We start from the raw sequence: 19,819 nt of genomic DNA on the forward strand, positions 1-19,819 counted from the left end.
CGAAGGTTTAACTCAGAAATACTGAGTTAGGGATGGTGCCCTATCTACCTGCCATAGGTTAGGGAATTAACCTATTAAATCCCTCCAATCTCCTAAAGTTTCATTTTAAAACTCTAAAAGATCATGCCCAGCCTAAAGATAACATCAGCCCATGGAAGAACACATCTATTAAAGACAAAGGTATCCTCACCAAAAGTGATTATTTTATTTTTTTCCTTACGATAATAAGAATGAAAGACTACTACTGCTAATAAATATTATAGTTATAATCTAGTCAGTGCTTTCTCTGCTGTGAATTTACTAATTTGGCCTTGTTTAATCCTAGTCACACTCTCATGAGGTAGGTATGGTTATCCCCATAAATGAATGAGAAAACTAAGGTTTGGAAAAGTGACTTGCTCAAGGTCACAAGGTAAAGAAATGGCAAAGGCCCAGCTCCTCACTCCAGCTGCATCTGTTACCTAAGCCTGCCCACTTTCTCACAGCTTCCCCCACCTAGACTATGCACACTGTAATTTCAGTTGGCTATAATCCCCAAATCATAGAAGCCTCAATTCTAGAAGATAATGAATGCTCTTGAGCAGCAAAATGATCATCAGTTGACTCACAATGAATACTCTCTATAGATTATTTTGACAAAGTAACGCTATCCAACTGTGCCTGCAAATGCCAACACATGCAAATCCCTGCGACTTCAAAAACAGCAAATGCCCTAATGAGCTAAAGAAACAATTGCTCTTTATTCATTTTTTTCAGTGTGTTTCTTACTTCTGCTGGAAAATAATGTCCAGAAGGAATTTGTGTTCTATTCAATGACTATAAAAAAGAGGAAGGTTAGTGTTTACAAGTTTACATCATACAAAAAAGAGTGGCCGTGAAACAGTGAGCTGTGGCTTCCTGGTGGGAAGACACTCATATGCAGCCCGTGACTTCCTGGGCAGTTTTAATTTACTTTTAATCATTTCAGAAGTTGTGCCTCCGAGGTTTGAGATAAAAAGGTTCATAGCATGTTGCCTTTTTCTCTCTTTTCTGCCCCTCTTTTTTAGCTTGGTAAAATGTAGTCCAGAAAAAGAGGTGGAGGGTGAAGAACCAGTTTCAGTATCTGCTCCTCCAGGAAACTTCCCCACATATCCTAAACCCATCTTTGTTCTTCCTTTTTTTTTTTTTTTTTTTTTTTTTTTTGAGACGGAGTCTCGCTCTGTCGCCCAGGCTGGAGTGCAGTGGCCAGATCTCAGCTCACTGCAAGCTCCGCCTCCCGGGTTTACGCCATTCTCCTGCCTCAGCCTCCGGAGTAGCTGGGACTACAGGCGCCCGCCACCTCGCCCGGCTAGTTTTTTGTATTTTTAGTAGAGACGGGGTTTCACCGTGTTAGCCAGGATGGTCTCGATCTCCTGACCTCGTGATCCTCCCGTCTCGGCCTCCCACAGTGCTGGGATTACAGGCTTGAGCCACCGCGCCCGGTCTGTTCTTCTTTACCTTTATACTGTCCATGTTTTTTCACTTGATCACTGACTGTTGTTTTTCTTTGATTGTGTTCTGTACATACCTTTTCTCATTCATGAGACTGAATTATTTAATCCTCAGGGTTACCAACACCCTCATTATTTCTTTTTCTGTGTTCCCATGGTCCACTGGAGTTATCTCGTCCCATGATTTATCACACACTGTAGGTATCCATGGCTCTTGCTCTGTGAACCCCTTTAAGGAGACCCAACTTAATTCACTTTTGCATAACCATCATCTAGCATCGCCTAGCACATAGTAGGCCCCCATGAGGAAATTAAATTAAATGAAAACTCCGATAGTTCTTTTAATCCCCAGTGTTTGACATATAGTATGAACTGAATTGAAGTAAAGTGAATTAAATTCAATCAGAACAAATCAAAATGAATTGAAATGACTGTATTAAGACATTGTTATGTTGGATAAAATTATCCAGTTTATATTTATAATTTGAAGAAAAATTGATTAGCATAGCCTAGCTATGTTGTTGTGTGATTCCTATGATGGACACTCAAGATTGCCCATTAAGTTACTACCATAGAAAGGTCAGCAGCCTTTAGGCCCAATATTGCAGTTACTTATTTAAGTTGAGGCCATAAGGGTAGACATAGTCTAAATCACTGTGTATTTAAAGAATGGCTGAGAAATGTAGACTGAACCCTGGAAGGCTGACAGTATTTCTGAACAAGCAAATGATGTTTAAAGTGAACTGATGCTGTTGATTATACAGGAGGATTCCCCAAAAAGTAGATCTAAAATTTCATTTCCAGGGCTAAGTCACCTTCTTGGTCCATGGTTTGCTGTGATTCCAGAGGGAGAGGAAACCATACCCACAACACTCTCATCCCTCCCCTCTCTTCTTACCTCTAGCTTCTAAAAAGTAGTCCATCAGCACGCACTGTGCACCCCATCTGGGTTCAGCCCTGTGTTAGGCACCTGAAATTCAGTCAATACAATGAACATTATCTCTCCATTTTTGGGTCCTAACATCTCAAAAAGGAGACCAACAATAAGTAAGTACCAAAAATATTAATCATAAATGGTCACAAATTCTATCAGGATGTGAAAGAGAGAAATGACAAGATATTCCCCTCATCCAAAAATGTAGACTCTGACTTAGGAGTATAGGCAATTCTTTTCTCAAAATTATATCCCTTTTCATCAAAAAAAAAAGTAATTACTGGTAAACAAGAAAAGTAAGCATTTTGTAAAAATGAAAATGACTGGGGGAGAGAGGAATGTCCTCCCCTACAATCTGTGCTTAACTAGCTTAGGCTTGTCTAATGAGACCAGACATCTTTCAATGTTGATGATGATCACCTATCAGTAAAATTTTAGGAGCACATTCCTCTTTATACATTTACTTGTAGGTTTGTAAGTGTATATTTACTGCGATAGTAATATAAAATGGACATTATAAACTTAAAAGTCAAAAAATGTAAAAGATAAAGCAAAAGTAAACATTTTACAATTATTTGCCTTATGAATGATAAAAATGTTACTCTCCCTTTAAAATATAATTACTAATATGTTAATAAATGTGCCTTACTTTTCTTTTAGATATCTGTTTAACTTTGTCATGTAGCAATTCACAAGTATAATATTAGATTCCATTTATTTCAACACTTACGTTTTATAGACGGTCACATCTGGAAAAATGCCTCACAAATGCACAATATTCATAATATTTAATATGAGCTTAGTTTGGAATTTACAGAAAATATGTCAATGTATCACATCGACTGAAGTTTCTGATTTTTTTTAAATTTTAGCCAGCTTCTCTAACCTGAAATAGATGATCATTCTTACCTGTAGGCATGACTGACAGAGCACAGCTGAGGAAGAGGTACCAGCTCTGTCATATTCTCATTTCTCACTGGTATTTGCATTATCAATTTTTCTTCAAGCCACAGTTGTTGTTCAGGACTCATTTTAGGCAACATACTCATTTTGTGAGGAGTAGTTTGGTACAATTAAATAACATAATCTATAAACCAGTTTAACTGGCCTCACAGAAAGTGCAATACATAGAAAAACGCTAACAGCAAATAAAGTGCAGGCCGCTCTGGCACCCCACCCCACGGTGGCACTTCCACGCCACCCTCAGGAAACCTTGAGTACTGCGTGTGAATCATGCCCGAACAGGGGCACCTCTGTGATACTGTACATCAGACCTCAGTAAATTTCCAATCCTTTATTTTTAGAAGGAGAAAATAAAGTAGAAACTCTGGTATTTTCTTCTGGGGTGCCAGAAGTAAATATTTGAATTTCTACTTCATTTTTTCCACACTGGAGGTCAGAGAAACTAAAGGTTTCAAGTTGATAAACCAAAAGTCAGCCAGCAAATACATTTTCCTTTCCTTTTTCTTACCAAAGAGAAAAAGATGATACCATATTGATTAAGTTTTGTCTTTATAGACCAATTACTCATTAACCAGAAGGACAGATCATTGTTATTTATTAATGTGATACCGAATTTTTATTTTAAAATGGTACACATTCTAACAAATGGTAAGTTCTTCATAATTTTCAGAAATAATGCCTGGTTTTAAAAAGAAAAACAGATGTAAAGAGGCACTAAACCAGATTAGTTTCAGGACATCCGATGTCACCAGAAGAATAGAAATGGCTGCATGTTGCGCCTGTAAAGGGAAACACTGGATGGGTAGCAGGATGGCTGCTTACAAGGATTTGAAGAACTACCCTATGAACAAAAATATGGAATCAGACATTCAGCAAATATGTATTAAATGCTCCCTAACTAAGTACCACAGTGAGGAGCTGGAGCGCTGGCGGCAGTGAGATGGATTTTGTGATACCTGCCTACAAGGAGCTTGGAACCAGCTCAGGGAGATCCACTTTAAAATACTGTGTGATTTAGATTAGGAGTAAACAAACTTTTTTTGTAGAGGACCAGATAGTAAATATTTTAGGCTTTGCAGGCCACATGGTCTCTTACGACTAAATATTCAACTCTGCTATTGCAACACAAAAGCAGCCACAGACAGTCTGTAAGGAGTAGACATAGCTGTGTTCTAATCAAACTTTTTATTTGTGGATACTGATATGTAAATTTCATATAATTTTATATGTCATGAAACGTTAATCTTTTTTATTTTTTTCAACTCTGAAAATGTAAAAATTTTCTTAGTTTATGACCTACAGAAACATGCAGCAGCTAGAACTGGTCCACAGGTAGTAATCTGCCGAGAGCTGATTAACAGGATTTCACAAGACCTCAGAGTAAGAGTACTTAACCTCCACTGGAGATTTCATGGACACTTCCTGGAGAAACCAAGAACCGCAGTGAAGGACTGTGCAGGGCAAGGGGATAGGCCAAAAGGACAGTGAGAGCAAAGGCATGATTGTACAAAACAGACATGGTTGTACAAAAACAGTGTAGAGGAACTGCTAAGAAATGAAGTTAGAGAGGCAGAGCAGAGTCAGGAAAATTGAACTTTATGTTCCAGAGGTGGTGAGTAGCCACTGCAGGGATTTAAGCAGGGAGTTTGTGCTGGAAACTGTAACATTAATTCCAGCTCAGGCTGTGGAATCAGCCTGACATGGTTAGGATCCCAGTCTGCCACTCACCAAGCATATGGACTCAAATCATTTTCTTATCCTCTTCAAATATCAGTTCCATCACCTGAAAACCAAAGATAATCCCTACCTTGCTGTCTGTTATTCTCTATTCTTGTACCTGTCTGCTTCACTTATTTCTCATAGTGTCACAACTAGTAATATAAATTTCCTTGCTGACTTGTTATTTGACTGGTGCCCCCTCTAGATTGTGGGGCCATGTCATCATCCATATAGACCAAGTGCCTAGCAGGGCGCCTGACTCAAAAGTACCTGATGAATAAATGGGGAAAAAAAAATCAACTAACAATGATAAAGCCAACGATCTCCCACCTTGTAGTTCTATCACTATCCATGCTTGCTTCTTGCCTTACAAGGATAAATATGTTGTATCACTTATTTAAAACTCAGAATAAAGTCATAAAGAAAAATGATTAACCACTTCTATACAACTATTTTATCCACAATGTTTATTTTCTTAAGTTCTCATTACATTTCACTTTGCCACATGGCTTTTCCTTCTTCTACTGAGATACACTTCCTCCAAGAAATTTGCTTAATCTAAATGTTACAGGAAAGGAGTCCCAATCCAGACCCCAAGAGAGGGTTCTTGGATCTTGTGCAAGGAGGAATTCAGGGTGAGTCTGCAGTGCACAGTGAAAGCAAGTTTATTAAGAAAGTAAAGGAATAAAAGAATGGCTACTCCATAGACAGAGCAGCCCCGAAGGCTGCTGGTTGTCCATTTTTATGGTCATTTCTTGACGATATGCTAAACAAGGTGTGGATTATTCATGCCTTCCCTTTTTAGACCATATAGGGTAACTTCCTGATGTTGCCATGGCATTTGTAAACTATCATGGTACTGGTGGGAGTGTAGTAGTGAGGACAACCAGAGGTCACCCTCGTTGCCATTTTGGTTTTGATGGGTTTGGCTGGCTCCTTTACTGCAACCTGTTTTATCAGCAAGGTCTTTATGACCTGTATTTTATGCTGACCTCCTTTCTCATCCTGTTACTTAGAATGCCTTAGCCATCTGGGGATGCAGCCCAGTAGGTTTCAGCCTCATTTTACCCAGCTCCTATTTAAAACAGAGTTGCTCTGGTTCACACATCTCTGACATAAATGGGCAATTTTCTAGTTTATATTGCAGTGACCTGAAAATGAAGCAAAATCTTTCCAATGCATAATTCAGCCTAATTTTTTTAACTTAAATTCACAGGTAGGCTAAATGGCTCATTTCATTAATGATCTACAAATGTCTGCATGCCTCTTTATCTAAATTGCCAAAATACCTTTATATTTCATTGCCCAATGTCACATTATAAATTGTAAATATATGATTTATCTATTCATTAGATTTCCAGAACTCTTATTCTAGGGCAAACAAGAAAGCAATAAAATCCATGTTAAATTTTAGCTCATATTGCTCCTTATTGTTCAACTTCATTCATTCGTTCAACAAATACCTATTGAATGCTTACTGTGTGCCATGTACTGTTAAACCTTCCCTTTTAGAGATATTTATGTAACATGTTTTTTAAGGTGTTTATTTTCTAAATAGCTTAAGTCTTAATCACCAATTTATTTTTTTCTTTTATATGTGTTGGTAATTGTGGCCTAGATAAAAGCCCTAGTGATTATAGTGACAGGACAAAATGTAAAAATTCTCAGGGCTATTTAAATTATACACAGATTTTAAGAAGCACTGTGTTGTGTTTCTGTCATCCTTCTACTTTCCAAAAGAATGTATCTGCATCCTAAAATGTAATCACATTTACTTAAGACAGAGTTGCTTTTGGAAATTCAGACTTTGCTTATATTGTGTTTGTTGTATAAACAACTTAGCTTCCCTTTCTCCCTTTTAGTTACAGAATTATTTAGGACTAATTATAGATTGAGAATATCCAGGGTGCTAAACTTATGTACAATTTACTCAACATACCCAATCTGTTACTTAGGAAAGAACTGCCTTTTTTTTTTTTTCTTGAGACTGAGTCTCACTCTGTTGCCTAGGCTGCAGTGCAGTGGCACAATCTCAGCTCACTGCAACCTCCACCTCCTGGGTTCAAGCAATTCTCTGCCTCAGCCTCCCTAGTAGCTGAGATTACAAGCACACACCACCATGCCCAGATAACTTTCGTATTTTTAGTATTGACAGGGTTTCACTATCTTAGCCAGGTTTGTCCTGAACTCCTCACCTCAGGTGATCCACCGGCTTAGGCCTCCCGAAGTGCTGAGATTATAGGCGTGAGCCACTGCACCCTGCAAACCCTGCCATTTTCTAAGGAGTGCTTATACTTACATTCTAACATGTATTTTGTTATCACTCCAATCTTGAGTAAAATTAATAAGGGGATCATCTGTATGAGAAAACAGATAATTTGATTATTTTTCTAGAAATTAGTTATTTCCAAGAAAACTCTTTTCAAATATGACAAGATTTCCTGGGATTTAATTTGCAATTACTAATTTGTTAAACCAAAAGAAATTGGAGATATATATTCATTCAATGCCATGTATCGATATTCTATAAATATATATATTTCACATGTGTGTATATATATTCTTTCTTTATTTTTATTATACTTCAAGTTTGAGGGTACATGTGCACAACGTGCAGGTTTGTTACATATGTATACATGTGCTATGTTGGTGTGCTGCAGCCATTAACTCGTCATTTACATTATGTATATCTCCTAATGCTATCCCCCCATCCCCCCACCCCACAACAGGCCCCAGTGTGTGATGTTCCCCGTCCTGTGTCCAAGTGTTCTCAGTGTTCAATTCCCACCTATGAGTGAGAACATGCAGTGTTTGCTTTTTTGTCCTCGTGATAGTTTGCTGAAAATGATGGTTTCCAGCTTCATCCACGTCCCTATAAAGGGCATGAACTCATCCTTTTCTATGTGCATAGTATTCCATGGTGTATATGTGGCACATTATCTTAATCCAGTCTATCATTGATGAACATTTGGGTTGGGTCCAAGTCTTTGCTATTGTGAATGGTGCCACAATAAACCTACGTGTGCATGTCTTTATAGCAGCATGATTTATAATCCTTTGGGTATACATCTAGTAATGGGATGGCTGGGTCAAATGGTATTTCTAGTTCTAGATCCTTGAGGAATCGCCACACTGTCTTCCACAATGGTTGAACTAGTTTACAGTCCCACCAACAGTGTAAAAGTGTTCCTGTTTCTCCATATTCTCTTCAGCACCTGTTTCCTGACTTTTTAATGATTGCCATTCTAACTGGTGTGAGATGGTATCTCATTGTGGTTTTGATTTGCATTTCTCTGATGGCCAGTGATGATGAGCATTTTTTCATGTGTCTGTTGGCTGCATAAATGTCTTCTTTTGAGAAGTGTCTGTTCATATGCTTTGCCTACTTTTGGATGGGGTTGTTTGTTTTTTTCTTGTAAATTTGATTGAGTTATTTGTAGGTTCTGGATATTAGCCCTTTGTCAGATGAGTAGATTGCAAAAATTTTCTCCATTCTGTAGGTTGCCTGTTTATTCTGATGGTAGTTTCTTTTGCTCTGCAGAAGCTCTTCAGTTTAATTAGATCCCATTTGTCAATTTTGGCTTTTGTTGCCATTGCTTTTGGTGTTTTAGACATGAAGTCCTCACCCATGCCTATGGCCTGAATGGTATTGCCTAGGTTTTCTTCTAGAGTTTTTATGGTTTTAGGTCTAACATTTTAGTCTTTAATTCATCTTGAATTAATTTTTGTATAAGGTATAAGGAAGGGATTCAGTTTCAGCTTTCTACATATGGCTAGCCAGTTTTCCCAGCACCATTTATTAAATAGGGAATCCTTTCCCCATTTCTTGTTTTTGTCAGGTTTGTCAAAGATCAGATGGCTATAGATGTGTGGTATTATTTCTGAGGGCTCTGTTCTGTCCCATTCCTCTGTATCTCTGTTTTGGTACTAGTATCATGCTGTTTTGGTTACTGTAGCCTTGTAGTAAAGTTTGAAGTCAGGTAGCGTGATGCCTCCAGCTTTATTCTTTTGACTTAGGATTGTCTTGGCAATGCGGGCTCTTTTTTGGTTCCATATGAACTTTAAAGTTGTTTTTTCCAATTCTGTGAAGAAAGCCATTGGTAGCTTGATGGGGATGGCTTTGAATCTATAAATTACCTTGGGCGGTATGGCCATTTTCGTGATATTGTTTCTTCCTATCCATGAGCATGGTATGTTCTTCCATTTGTTTGTGTCCTCTTTTATTTCATTGAGCAGTGGTTTGTAGTTCTCCTTGAAGAGGCCCTTTACATCCCTTGTAAGTTGGATTCCTAGGTATTTTATTCTCTTTGAAGCAATTGTGAATGGGAGTTCACTCATGATTTGGCTCTCTGTTTGTCTGTTATTGGTGTATAAGAATGCTTGTGATTTTTGCACATTGATTTTGTATCCTGAGACTTTGCTGAAGTTATCAGCTTAAGGAAATTTTGGGCTGAGATGATGGGGTTTTCTAAATACACAATCATGTCATCTGCAAACAGGGACAATTTGACTTCCTCTTTTCCTAATTGAATACCCTTTATTTCTTTCTCCTGCCTGATTGTCCTGGCCAGAACTTCTAACACTATATTGAATAGCAGTGATGAGAGAGGGCATCCCTGTCTCATGCCAGTTTTCAAAGGGAATGCTTCCAGTTTTTGCCCATTCAGTATGATATTGGCTGTGGGTTTGTCATAAATAGCTCTTATTATTTTGAGATACATCTCATCAATACCCAATTTATTTAGAGTTTTCAGCATGAAGGGCGGTTGAATTTTGTCAAAGGCCTTTTCTGCATCTATTGAGATAACCATGTGGTTTTTGGTTTTGATTCTGTTTATATGCTGGATTACATTTATTGATTTGCGTATGTTGAACCAGCCATGCATCCCAGGGATGAAGACCACTTGATCATGGTAGATAAGCTTTTTGATGTGCTGCTGGATTTGGTTTGCCAGTATTTTATTGAGGATTTTTGCATCGATGTTGATCAGGAATATTGGTCTAAAATTCTCTTTTTTTGTTGTGTCTCTGCCAGGCTTTGGTATCAGGATGATGTTGGCCTCATAAAATGAGTTAGAGGCAATTCCCTCTTTTTCTATTGATTGGAATAGTTTCAGAAGGGATGGTACCAGTTCCTCCTTGTACCTCTGGTAGAATTCAGCTGTGAATCCATCTGGTCCTGGACTTTTTTTGGTTGGTAGGCTATTAATTATTGCCTCAATTTCAGAGCCTGTTATTGGTCTATTCAGGGATTCAGCTTCTTCCTGGTTTAGTCTTGGGAGGGTGTACATGTCTAGGAATTTATCCATTTCTTCTAGATTTTCTAGTTTATTTGCGTAGAGGTGTTTATAGTATTCTCTGACGGTAGTTTGTATTTCTGTGGGATTGGTGGTGATATCCCCTTTATCATTTTTTATTGCATCTATTTGATTCTTCTCTCTTTTCTTCTTTATTATTCTTGCTAGCAGTCTATCAATTTTGCTGATCTTTTCAAAAAACCAGCTCCTGGATTCACTGATTTTTTTTTGAAGGGTTTTTTGTGTCTCTGTCTCCTTCAGTTCTGCTCTGATCTTAGTTATTTCTTGCCTTCTCCTACCTTTGAATATGTTTGCTCTTCCTTCTCTAGTTCTTTTAATTGTGATGTTAGGGTGTCAATTTTAGATCTTTCCTGCTTTCTCTCGTGGGCATTTAGTGCTATAAATTTCCCTCTACGCACTGCTTTAAATGTGTCCCAGAGATTCTGGTATGTTGTGTCTTTGTTCTCATTGGTTTCAAAGAACATCTTTATTTCTGCCACCATTTTGTTATGTACCCAGTAGTCTTTCAGGAGCAGGTTGTTCAGTTTCCATGTAGTTGAGCGGTTTTGAGTGAGTTTCTCAATCCTGAGTTCTAGTTTGACTACACTGTGGTCAGAGAGACGGTTTGTTATAATTTCTCATCTTTCACATTTGCTGAGCAGTGCTTTACTTCCAACTATGTGGTAAATTTTGGAATAAGTGTGATGTGGTGCTAAGAATGTATATTCTGTTGATTTGGGGTGGAGAGTTCTGTAGATGTCTATTAGGTCTGCTTGGTGCAGAGCTGAGTTCAATTCCTGGATATCCTTTTTAACTTTCTGTCTCATTGATCTGTCTAATGTTGACAGTGAGGTGTTAAAGTCTCCCATTATTATTGTGTGGGAGTCTAAGTCTCTTTGTAGGTCTCTAAGAACTTGCTTTATGAATCTGGGTGCTCCTGTATTGGGTGCATATATATTTAGGATAGTTAGCTCTTCTTATTGAATTGATCCTTTTACCATTATGTAATGGCCTTCTTTGTCTCTTTTGATCTTTGTTGGTTTAAAATTTGTTTTTTCAGAGTCTAGGATTGCAACCCCTGCCCTTTTTTGTTTTCCATTTGCTTGGTAGATCTTCCTCCATCCCTTTATTTTGAGCCTATGTGTGTCTCTGCACATGAGATGGGTCTCCTGAATACAGCACACTGATGGGTCTTGACTCTTCATCCAATTTGCTAGTCTGTGTCTTTTAATTGGAGCATTTAGCCCATTAACATTTAGGGTTAATATTGTTACATGTGAATTTGAATCTGTCATTATGATGTTAGCTGGTTATTTTGCTCATTAGTTGATGCAATTTCTTCCTAGCATCAATAGTCTTTACAAATTGGCATGTTTTTGCAGTGGCTGGTACCGTTTGTTCCTTTCCATGTTTAGTGCTTCCTTCAGGAGCTCTTGTGGGGCAGGCCTGGTGGTGACAAAATCTCTCAGCATTTGCTTGTCTGTAAAGGATTTTATTTCTCCTTCACTTATGAAGCTGAGTTTAGCTGGATATGAAATTCTCAGTTGAAAATTCTTTTCTTCAAGAATGTTGAATATTGGCCCCCACTCTCTTCTGGCTTGAGAGTTTCTGCTGAAAGATCTGCTGTTAGTCTGATGGGCTTCCCTTTGTGGGTAACCTGATCTTTCTCTCTGACTGCCTGAACATTTTTTCCTTCATTTCAACTTTGGTGAATCTGACAATTATGTGTCTCAGAGTTGCTCTTCTTAAGGAGCATCTTTGTGGCATTCTCTGTATTTCCTGAATTTGAATGTTGGCCTGCCTTGCTAGGTTGGGGAAGTTCTCCTGGGTAATATCCTGAAGAGTGTTTTCCAACTTGGTTCCATTCTCCCCGTCACTTTCGGGTACACCAATCAGACGTAGATTTGGTCTTTTCACATAGTCCCATATTTCTTGGAGGCTTTGTTCATTTGTTTTTACTCTTTTTTCTCTAAACTTCTCTTCTGTCATCATTTCATTCATTTGATCTTCAATCACTGATACCCTTTCTTCCACTTGATCAAATCAGCTACTGGAGCTTGTGCATTCGTCATGTAGTTCTTGTGCCATGGTTTTCAGCTTCATTAGGTCATTTAAGGACTTCTCTACACTGGTTGTTCTAGTTAGCCATTCATCTAATCTTTTTTCAAGGTCTTTAGCTTCTTTGCAAAGGGTCTGAACTTCCTCCTTTAGCTCGGGAGAGTTCGATCGTCTGAAACTTTCTTCTCTCAACTCGTCAAAGTCATTCTCCATAGAGCTTTGTTCCATTGCTGGCAAGGAGCTGCATTCCTTTGGAGGGGGAGAGGTGCTCTGATTTTTAGAATTTTCAGTTTTTCTGCTCTGTTTTTTTCCCCATCTTTGTTGTTTTATCTACCTTTGGTCTTGATGATGGTGACGTACAGATGGGGTTTTGGTGTGGATGTCTTTTCTGTTTCTTAGTTTTCCTTCTAACAGTCAGGACCCTCAGCTGCAGCTCTGTTGGACTTTGCTGGAGGTCCACTCCAGACCCTGTTTGCCTGGGTATCAGCAGCGGAGACTGCAGAACAGTGAATATTGCTGAGCAGCAAATGTTGCTGCCTGATCGTTCCTCTGGAAGCTTTGTCTCAGAGGGGTACCCGGCCACGTGAGGTGTCAGTCTGCCTCTACTGGGGGATGCCTCCCAGTTAGGTTACTCAGGAGTCAGGGACCCACTTGAGGAGGCAGTCTGTCCATTCTCAGGTCTCAAACTCCATGCTGGGAGAACCACTACACTCTTCAAAGCTGTCAGACAGGGACATTTAAGTCTGCAGAGGTTTCTGCTGCCTTTTAGTCAACTATGCCCTGCCCCCAAAGGTGTAGTCTACGGAGGCAGGCAGGCCTCCTTGAGCTGCGGTGGGCTCTACCCAGTTCGTGCTTCCCAGCCACTTTGTTTACCTACTCAAGCCTCAGCAATGGCAGGCGCCCCTCCCCCAGCCTCGCTACCACCTTGCAGTTCAATCTCAGACTGCTGTGCTAGCAACGAGCAAGGCTCTATGGGTGTGGGACCCTCCGAGCCAGGTGCCAGATATAATCTTCTGGTATGCCATTTGCTAAGATGGTTGGAAAAGCACAGTGTTAGGGTGGGAGTGACCTGATATTCCAGGTGCTGTCTGTCACAACTTCCCTTGGCTGGGAAAGGGAATTCCCTGACCCCTTGCACTTCCCAGGTGAGGCAATGCCTCACCCTGCTTCGGCTCATGCTCAGTGGGCTGCACCCATTGTCCAACAAGCCCCAGTGAGATGAACTCAGTACCTCAGTTGGAAATGCAGAAATCACCCATCTTCTGCGTTGCTCACACTGGGAGCTGTAGACTGGAGCTGTTCCTATTTGGCCATCTTGGAACCCAATCCTATATATTCTATTATATATATTCTATAATTATTATCCAAAATTCTGAGAACAATTTAGCATTTTAATAAAATATACATAACATACACAACATTTAAAGCCTTAATATTCAATTAGGCACATAGTAAATACACAAAAATAGCTGTTGAATTAGTCCATTAAGAGTAAATTCCATTTAGTATTTGTTTCCCTGATAGCTTTATTCACTCATTAATTCAAAAAAAATATTTATAGAACACCTGCTATGTGCTAGGCATGTCTACAGGTTAAAGATATAGCAGTGAATAAAACAGGCAAAAATTCTCTCTCACAAAGATGGCATTCTAGAGGGGGAGAAAAACACTAAAGAAGATAAATTATCAAGATACAAAGTGTTTTAAATAATAAGAGCTTAGAAGAAAAATAATGCAGGGAATGTTGATGAAAAATGGTCAGATTCTGGAGATATTTTAAAGGAAGAGCCAACAGGATTTGCTTCTGACCATGAAAGAGAGTGAGGAGTCAAGGAGGAGTGCACTGGTTTTGCCCTGAGCAACTGGAAGAGTGGAGTTACTAAACACTGGGATGCAGAAATCGGCAATAGTCCAGGTATAGGGAGAATCCAGGTTCAGGAAGGGTGGACAGCATGGGCTTAGTTAGGGACATATTAAGCCTACAATACCAATTAAGACAACAAATGGAGATGTCTAATATGCAGTTAGTCACCAAAATTATAACTTCTTATTTCTCACATTTTTCAAACTGCCATGGAGTAGTCCCTTTTTTCATTGTCTCAACCATGATAAATTTCTCATATTTATCACCCCCAATACATGTAAAAGGTGTTAGCTAGAGTGTCTTTCTCACTTATTCCTCATATTATCTAGTTGTTAAAGCTCTTAACTGTATAAAATGCAGGCCATAAACCATGGAGTTTTACCTCATTCTTATTTTTCATTCACATCCTAGATTATCAAATTCAAATTCCCTCCCATTAGAAATCTTTTCCTCACTAACTGGAAGAAGCTTAAGACTTGATTCCTTTATGTAATCCTTCCAATCTAACCCCAGTTTACCTATGTGTGCCTTTTTCCAGGATAAATTTGGAAACCTTCAGAAACATCACAAATATGACCAACTTTTGAAGGATCTTCTAATGTGGTTATGTAATCTGTGACACATAAACACAACTCTTAAAATTTCAAAGAGAACAGTCCACTGGAAAAAAACCTTTTTTATTCTTCTTACTACCAAACAGGCTGGATTACATAGCCCATGAGGCCAGTTTACAGAAATGAATTCGTAAAAAAATTGCTTTTAAAGAATCAACTGAAGAGAGGTTAGTTTAGTGGCCTCACAGACTTCATTAAAAACAAGTCTGGGTCCTGATTTGGCAGTGATTTTCAAACTATTCCGATTCAAGAACCACTTATGAAGGTCAAAAGTAAAATTTACTAGCCTCAATGGCTATAAAAACAAACAAAACACGACCCCCAGTGGGGTAAAGGGTTTTGATGAGACACTAGCATTAAATCACTAACTCATGCCAAAAACGAAAGTATAAAGATTGGAATCTAGATCTGTAGTGATTAATCCAAGGAACAGGCTGGAATGAAACAACCTAAGGACCCTACTTGGGGAAGTACTAAATATCATAACTAAAAATGGCCATTAGACGAATTTACAGCCCAAATTAGGAAAGTTCTTCTATCAATTACTTGCATACAGAACTTAGGAAATTTATGGAAGACGTGACTGTGACTTCCAAAATGGATACAAGAATTAGTACATGTTTGAAAACAGACTTTGGGTCAAAGCGTTTCTTTTCAAAATAGGGATGAGAGTTGGGGATGCGTTTCCCTCTAAAATCTTCCACAGTAATTTCCTCCTGAGAAAAGAAATTCATTTCATTTTAGTGTTCCTATCATGTTTTTGACAATTTACATCCTCATTTTCAGTTCTGAGAGCATGGTTTAGTAAACGGTCCTCAGACCCACATAAACATATCAACAGATCATTTTTAAGCAAGTTAATCAAAATATGAGGAAAACAATGGGATATGCTTGAAATAACAAATCACTTGATTACTTAATTAGGTTAGCAAGACTGCTAGAAATTGAAACCCTGTCGTTTTTTAAAACCTTGGCTGAAAATATTTCTGGATAATGATTCAAAGAATGAAGAAAATTGGTCTTTTTGAAGGTTACCAAAATGTACCAGCTGTGTACCATTCCAAGGAGTCCTCTGAGAACCCTGAAAGTACATACGGGTTTTTGTTAATCATCTTAAAATCTCAAAGAGAAGTCTGTGCTACACAATAATACACAAAATCCACATGAAGCCTCCTGGTGTTTTATGGAAAGTCCTAGTTAGGCCAATCTTTTTGGATTTGCTTGAGATCTTTATTTCCAAGCTCAGTAACAAACCCCTGAAAGCTTAGATTTCAAATAAACACCTCCGTTTTGTCTTATGCCTCTTCATATAGTAATCATGTATATGTTTACATACTGAAGAATCAATCCAATAGAAATCTAGCTTTGATAAGTATGTTTACTAGGAGAATAGTAAAATTACCCATAACGTAATTTAAGGGAATTAATTACCCAAATAAAAGACTATGACCATAAATAACTATAGATATTGCTGAGAGTTTACTTACTGTGCTTAATATTTCACATGTACTATTATGGCTAATATATCTTGTTGAAAAGATGAGGAAAGAAGCCTAAAGAAATTAAATAATTTGCCAAAGGTTATACCCGAGAGCAAGCAACTGAACCAATCATCTAACCCGGGCCTTCTAACTCCATTTGGGTCATCTTTTCTGATTTGTGGCTCTAAAACCCCCTTTCCAGACACAATTTGATATTTTTAGAAATCTTCTTTTAGAATTAACCTATTTTACTGAAAAAGATTTCATTTCTTTTGAAGATTAACCAGAGATTTTAAGGCTAATCTTGGCTTTTCTTTCAACATTTCTTCACCACTGCCACCCCCACCAAAAAAAATAAGAGAAAATACAGTTTCTGTCATTTAGGTATTTTGAGAAAATATTAACAGCAGAAACAAATTAGCATGCTCTGAAAAACAAGTCCCAGAGTTTAGAGAGACTCTGACAAAGATGCAATTTGAATGTGTTCCTCAAGTACATTCATTGCCATTTATACCTTATTCACTATCAGCAAATCTGGCTGTGCCTGGGGTGAATAAATTTTTGTTTATTTATTTTAGAGACAGAACCTTGCTCTGCCACCCAGGCTGGAGTGCAGTGGCATAATCATAGCTCACTGAAGCCTCGAAACTCCCCTCTTTCCTCAGCCTCCCAAGTAGTTGGGATTACAGGTACACGCCACCCTGCTCTGCTAATTTTTTTTTTAAGACATGGGGGTCTCACTATGTTGCCCAGGCTGGTCTCAAACTCCTGGCCTCAAGCGATCCTTCCACCTCAGCCTTCCAGGTATCTGGGATTGCTGGCATGAGCCATCATGCCCAGCTTAACAAGTTCTTTCCTAAAAGTGAAGAGGGCTTGTTTAGAAGGACTGGAATAAGCTTCCCTTGCAATTCCCCAAGTGGACTTTGTAAAATGTCCTCTTCCCGTCAACTCTTCCACCTCCTAGAAACACCTAGTCATGCCTTCTTCCTTCCTGGAACCCCTAGGAGTTTCCTGGGCTTCCTTGAGCTATGGCAACCCCATACGTATGATTCCAAATTTAGACAGAGGAGTGTAACCTGTGTCCTAGAGTGCCAAGAGCCCAGGAAAGAGAATTAGCAGCAATATGTGATACGGTGCTTAATACTTGACAGTCTTTCCCTCATTTAATTCCTATGACAAATCTAGGTAATACTGTCATTATTAACAATTTCCTGATAGGGCTTAGAGACTCCGAAATCTAAAGTCCATGCCTTTGGCTACTCCACCATAATTTCTCCTAGGACTTAATAGTTTTTATTCCTTGAAACATTGGCAATGGATGGCCTACTATAATATTATGCTGAATTCCCTGATTCCTACTTTAAAACACAACAGTTTCCATTTTTGAAAGATTATAGATCCATCTCTTTCGCTTGCCCGAAAGTAACCCATTCTTCCTTCAAAGGTAAAACTGTACACCTAAACTTTGTAAAACTCTGTAGTTGAGACTGTCTCAAGTTCCTATTGAATCAGATAATTGTTATCAGATCTCCTTGAAAAAGATAAAAGGACCACCATGGTTACAAAGTGCAGAGCAACAAAAGCCAAAGTCCAGTTAACAGCACTTCATTGAAATGCAAGAGGCATCTCTGTGTACTGACTTCCCATCTTAGACACAGCAGAGCAGGGGGTTTTAAGGATTTGAATTCTGAATTTCTGTTAGAATAACATCTGCCAAGAACAAGCCCTGAATGTACTACTCATCCCTGTAGAGAAAAATGAGGAGCTTATCACGCAGGTCTTTGTCAAGCTAATACCTACACCTGTTGTCAGGCTAAAGATTTAGATACTCCTGGATGAAATTCCAGGTCTGCTGTGTGAGGGTTAGGGAGCATGGTTGAGCTACAAACTGCCTGAAAGCAAGCTGACTTTAAGTTGCCATGGCAAAGAAAATGCAGAGAATGAGAAGCTTTTACATTAATATTTTCTACATCTTGTTATGATAGGATTGTCCAGCTGAGGGGTGCTTTTTTTGTGCTTCTACTGACATGAACAGATAAAATAATAAACACTAATTATAGAGTATTATAATGATTTCTGGGCTTGCCTCAGAGGGGCGTCTATCTAGCTAGGTAATTACTTCCCTGACAGATAGGTTTTTACGTGAGAATGGAGCATGATGAGCCTAGTTTATTGCCTGCTGATGAGACCACGGGGGAGAAAGGTCATGCGGTATGCTCATTAAGACCATTTTAGTCAACGTGTTTTTCAATCAGCCGTCAGGGTACCCACCCCTGGTTAAAGAAATGCTGCAGATGAAAATGGCACAGTGGTTCTCAGTCGTGCGAGTCTGTTACTTTAGGGAAGTGACCAAATGGTAAGAGACTTCTCAGGTGGAAGTGGAAGGCATTTCTTGAGAATATGATACCTTTGCCTATAATGCTCTAAAGTTGTTCCCTAGTGTGAAAGAGAGGGCTGGTTTCTGGATGATACTTCTTTCCCTGAAAGATTATTTTCCCCAGCTCATTCAGATTCAAGTTTCTACACAATTCTGGATAATGTTTAGGAGGTATCCTGACTTCAGGAAATTTATATTCAGAAATACACAAACACATGCACTTTTCTCCTTCTCCCATACCCTAATTGAATTTGCCAGGAAAAAGGGGCAATGATTCTTTCCTCTTGTTATTTACCGGTAGATAATAAAGAATATATAGTGGAGTACAAAAGACAGAAAATCAGAGAATCCAGAGAGGAAAGGAAGTTATAAAAAAAAAAGATAAGAAAAACTAAATGAAGCTTTGACGAAAATGTGATAGTGTACACATACTGCCCTTCTTGAAATGATCCATCTTCTTGAAATGATGTGGTTTCAGTGCTTACCTCTTAGTCCTGCTACACCTATGGAAATTCGGAAGAAAGCTAGGTTTATCACTTTTTAAATGATGGCAAATGTTATGTGCTCCAAAGGCTGAGTAGAGATTCTTGGATTGTGATGAAATATAAAAGTATAGTGCTGTCCCCACTTTGAATTACTAAACAAACTCAAATATTGTAAAAAGGCAGGCTGCTTTTCTTGACTGCTCATGCAACATAAACTTTTCTCCCAAGTAGTCTGTGTCGTGTATGGAACTGCAGATAATAAATCTAGGATTGTTTGCCATGTCTTCTATGAATACTCTGAAGGAAATGTAGCCACACCTAAACATAACTGTTAAAAATATTATTGGCATGATATGGTAATAGAGGCCCTTGTAGTGCTTTGTGGAACAGACACATATACAGTCACGGGGGATAAGAGTATGTTTTGAGAAATGCACAATTAGGCAATTTCATCATTGTTGTGTGAACTTCATAGAGTGTACTTACACAAACCTAGGTGATCTAACCTGCTACATGCCTAAGCTATAGGGTAAAGCCTATTGCTCCAAGGCTACAAAC

The 19,819-nt window shown here is 38.6% G+C and overlaps 1 protein-coding gene across 5 annotated transcripts in view; it reads left to right on the top strand.

Annotated features, from left to right (window-relative positions):
* SYT1 (synaptotagmin 1) overlaps window positions 1–19,819 on the top strand; it is a 592,766-nt gene that overhangs the window by 502,846 nt on the left and 70,101 nt on the right. The window lies entirely within an intron of this gene.

The sequence above is a fragment of the Chlorocebus sabaeus genome, chromosome 11 (genome assembly GCF_047675955.1).
Source record: "Chlorocebus sabaeus isolate Y175 chromosome 11, mChlSab1.0.hap1, whole genome shotgun sequence".
Lineage (NCBI taxonomy): Eukaryota > Metazoa > Chordata > Mammalia > Primates > Cercopithecidae > Chlorocebus > Chlorocebus sabaeus.